Source organism: Silene latifolia, chromosome 9 (assembly GCF_048544455.1).
Source record: "Silene latifolia isolate original U9 population chromosome 9, ASM4854445v1, whole genome shotgun sequence".
In the NCBI taxonomy this organism is placed as follows: Eukaryota; Viridiplantae; Streptophyta; class Magnoliopsida; order Caryophyllales; family Caryophyllaceae; genus Silene; species Silene latifolia.
Window position 1 is genome coordinate 213,486,615 of NC_133534.1, and position 4,808 is coordinate 213,491,422.

The window sequence follows — 4,808 nt, forward strand, 5'->3', positions numbered from 1 at the left end:
CGCATTCTTAGCAATTCCGGAGTTCGAGACGGTCGAGTTCTTGTCGTTGTTTATACCGTTGAGTTCCTTGCGTCGAGGGTAAGATCTATGTACCCTTTTTATTGTCTTTCCTTTGATTTGGTTAAACCCTAATTTTGGGATTGGGGGTTTTTATGATTTGTTATGGTTAGATTGTGATTATGTGATTATGTGATAGGAGAAGGATTTGTAAAGGAGAGGTTTTGATACAGCTGCTAGATCGTCTGATGATTGTGTTGCTTTCCAGGTAGGATTTCCTACTCAGTATTAGTCCCATAATGGGATATTGGTGATGTGTTGTAATTGGATGTTTGATATAATAATTGTATTGTGATTGTGGTTGTTATTGTTGTTGATTGGTTCTCGAGATGCGTTCTCGGCTGAGTGAGGTCACTTGCGGGAGTGGCTTCACGCCCTAGTTTCGCCCTTCGTGGAACCCGCCACGGAAGGGAATGTGCACATTAATGGACAGGGTTATCGCTCGGTATGATGAGCGGGGCTTAGGTGGGAACGGCTGCGGTCCCCCATCGGGTGGTGGTCGGGTCCAAAGTGGACGATCGGTGATTGAGATGATTGGAGTTGGGTTGGTTGTGTATGTGTGTGATTAAGGTCATCGCTTATCTTATTGTGACATGTATGTTAATTGTGTGATTAGTATGCGACCCCGTTTAAATGTTTTAAAAACGTGGTGATCCATTCGGGGTGGTGAGCGATTTTGCTTAGCGGTATATCTTGGATACGCGTGGGATCTAGTCGGGGATGGAGTCATCACATATCGAGTCTTTAGTCTTCCATTTGTGTTTGTTAGGACAGTTCCTTTCAGTTGGTTTATAGTTTGAGAACAGTTGTATTTTGCTTACAGTTGGTTTTGTAATGTAATCACTTAAACTTATTTAATAAAGTATGTTTCTTCATTGTCTTATGATTATCATGCCTCGGGTAACCGAGATGGTGGCATCCTTATACCTGAGTGGTCCTGGTAAGGCACTTGGAGTATGGGGGTGTTACAACGGAGGTGTGAACAAACAACTTTTTAGCTTGGTCGATTTCGTCTTAATAAAGATCTCAAATCGTGATAATTGTCATTGATGGAATCGTCACCAAGCAATTATGAAATATTTGGAAACCATCCAGATCAACTTTAATCCTTAGTACAAAGAGCCAAAGTCAAATGTGGCTGAATTTAAAGATAAAGATTCGTGCATCGTAGCATTATATATCTAGAATGACTCTGCTAAGTTATGGACAAGGTCATCTTGTAATACCCGGATATTTTGGGACCTATAAAGGACCCTCGGGATACGTGAGAGGACACTCGGTCTTGACGAGAGCGTAAGGGTGATGTGACCATAATTAGCGCATATTTAGCCCCCGAATTAGCCTTGTTCCCATGCTTTTTAGTGCATATTTGGGTCATTTATTGTCTTTAGTTCTTTGTTTTGCATATTCTTTGAGATTTTGATCCCTTGGTAGGAAAAGAGTGCAAATCTTGCATTTTCATGGCAAAACGGGACTAAATTGATTGAATTCAATGACCAAGCATCAAGGAGAGACAAGATTAGAAGGCCTTTGTACATATGATAGTAGATGAGCAATGTTGAGAAAGGATCCTTGCATCCCCGAGGAAATCCCCAAGGATTTTATGAAGAAAAGGGAAGAAAAGAAGAAGAAACAATCTTTGAACAAAGAATCCGTGCGGATTGCCTTGAATCCGCCCGTCCTCCACAAGCACAATCCGTGCGTCTTCCTCCAAAGACGCCCGGGTTAGCAGCCCAGAATCCGCCCGGATTCCCCCGAAGACGCCCGTCTTCCCGCTCTGAATCCGCCCGTCCCGACTCCAATACGCACGGATTCCGAGACAACAAATTTCGTCTTCTCCAAGCTACAAAGAAAGAAGCCCTTCCTTCGAAAAATACCGGCTTCTCCCTGCTCAATCTAAAAAGTGTAATTACTAGTTTAGCCCTTAGTTAACCCTAATGCATCCACCTAATTTCCACTATAAATACCCCATTAGTCTAATTAGAAGAAGAGGTTCTTCTTATCAATTATTAGAGTAGTTAATATCAATCAAATCTCTCTTTAGTATTGTAATCAACAATTAATCAAGTTTTAATACAAGTTTTATTTCCTTAATCTCTCTTTTGTTCATCCTTTATTTTGGGTAATTGAAGATTATTTGGGTTATTATTAGGAGATTGACAACCTCTCAATCAAGCATCAAGTACTTCTTTTATTCTTTGCTTTATTATTGGAATCATTAGTAGGTATAATTCTCTTAATCCCTTTTTAATTATTGTTAGTTACTTTCATTTATTCATCATGTTTCCTTTTGTTGGTATGATTGACAACCTTGCTAGCATGATCAACATGATAATGAGTGAGTAGTGACCTAGCTAGGGTTAATGGGTAATTAGGGGAAACCAACATGGGGAATGATTCATGCTTAAATTAATATGCTTTCATGGTTTATTTGCTTGCTTGTTTTGATCTCAACTGATGCACATGTTATGTTTGATGAAATGTGAGCCTATGGATCCTTGCATTTTTTACCCATCACCTATCTTTTCAATGAGACTTGTAAGACATAAAACAACTCGAGTCTCATTAGACCATGCATGTTGTTGAGTAGGGAAGACTAAGTCGACTTGTAGGTGTTGTACAATCTAATCGATTCGGCTCTGGGACCCAAACTTTCCTAGGATTGTAAGATATAACCCAACTCAATCCATCACAACAATAATTGCTTGCTTATAATTTATAAACATGTTTGTATGATCAATTCCGATGATTCCCCTATGACCCCATGACACCCTAGTGCTTTTTATCAATCGTTTACAACCCTTTTATTTCATCTTGCTTATTTACTTTCATTGCTATTTAGTTAGTGACCTTCTACATCAACCCAAATTGTGACACCCCTAAGACACCACTAGTTTCAATAGAAATCTCATCTCAATTCCCGTCCCTTGGGATCCGACCTTTACTTGCCTCTTTACTAATTGTAGAGTTGTTTGTGAAGCTATAAATTGTGTTTTGATTCGGACGTGACCCAACGACAACATCTATTAAATTGTGAACACGAAACGGACCGATAAAAAATGGCGCCGCTGCCGGGGATCGATGTTAACTTGATTTAGATTTTCTTATATTGTTATTAGTTGTGTCTTTCTTTGCCTTGGGGAAGTAAAACTCCTCAAGGTTAGTTCTAATTGTTTTCGAGTTGTTTGATATTTTGCATGTCTAGAAGGTCACAAAGTGATTTGTTACCTTTTGACCGTGAAATTGAAAGAACCTTGACAAACAATAGGAGATTTGCTAGGAGGAATTTGAGAGGTATTAGTGAGGTAGTGGATATTCAACCAACTATTGAGTTCATCAACCCTTTTGCAAGAGAAGGTGAGGAGAACCCAACACAAAATACCCCACAAAATCAACCTACAATGCCTAAATTTTCATCACATTCCGTACCCACCGAGGAGAACCTACCCAATGGTACTCCCACACCACAACATTTGACCGGAAATTTTATTGCCAAATCCGCCTTTATCCAATTAGTCGAAAGGAGCCAATTTGGGGGGATGCCTAGTGAAGACCCTCATTCTCATATGGAAACCTTTTGTGACTATTGTGATGCGATTTCTCAAACCGGTGTGACTCAAGACCAAATTCGATGAGTCTTATTTCCTTTTTCTCTAATCGGAACCGCGAAACAATGGTTGAAAGGCCTTGATAAGGCCACTCTCGGAATTGATTCTTGGAAGAAGTTGGCTCTAGCTTTCTACAAAAAGTTCTACCCACCGGAAAAGACTAACATGCTAAGAGCTCAAATTACGGGTTTTAAGCAAAGGGATGAAGAATCTTTGTATGAAGCTTGGGAGCGGTTCAAGGGAATTTGTCGCTCATGTCCTCACCATGGACTTAGCGAGTGGTTCTTGGTACAACAATTTTGGAACGGTCTATATGAAGATTCAAGGAACATTCTCAACATGGGATCAAATGGAATGTTCACCGAAGTTGATGACAATCAAACTTGGAACAAAATTGAGGAAATGGCGGTCCATAACTCACAATATAGTAGACCTCGCAAGGCTACTAGAGGAGGGAAGCATGAAGTGGACTCCGTTACTCAATTGGGTGCTCAACTTAGAGCTCACATTGACACAATCAATTTGAAGTTTGAAAAAGCTATGGCTAGACTTGAAGAGGCCTCAAAATGACCAAAGCATCATGTTAATGCCATGACGGCATCCTCATCAATCCCAAGTGGGATATGTGAGAATTGTGGAACTTTGGGACATGACCAAAGTGAATGTAGGGGAACAAATGAACAAGTGAATGCTTTCCAAGCATACAAGAGTGGTACCCCTTATTCCAACTATTACAATGAAAACACCAAATTCCATCCAAATCTCTCATACAAAAGCCAAAATGTTCAAAACCCTTAAACAACATACACCCCACCTCCCATGAAAAACCAAAATCAAAGACCCTTTTACAACCAAAACCAAGGTTACCAAAATCAAAATCCATACAATCACCAAAATGACCAAGGTTTTGATGTTCAAAAAGCGGTCCTCCAAATGCAAAAGAATCAACAAGAGTTTTTCACTCAAATGCAAAAAGATAGCCAAGCAAAAGAAACCACCATCAACAACATTCTAGCTCACACTAAGATGTTGGAAACGCAATTGACTCAACTAGCATCTTCAAGCTCACAAAGACAAAAAGGGCAATTACCACCTCAAAGTAATCCCCCAAGACATGAAACGGTTAGTGCCATTCACTTAAGA

General features: G+C 39.9%; 1 non-coding gene across 1 annotated transcript; it reads right to left on the minus strand.

Moving 5' to 3' along the window:
* Positions 1–3,830: 3,830 nt before the first annotated feature.
* LOC141604467 (small nucleolar RNA R71) lies at positions 3,831–3,937 on the minus strand. The gene has a single exon (XR_012526164.1). It is a non-coding gene; the product is annotated as a small nucleolar RNA R71 (small nucleolar RNA).
* Between the last annotated feature and the right edge of the window lie 871 nt (positions 3,938–4,808).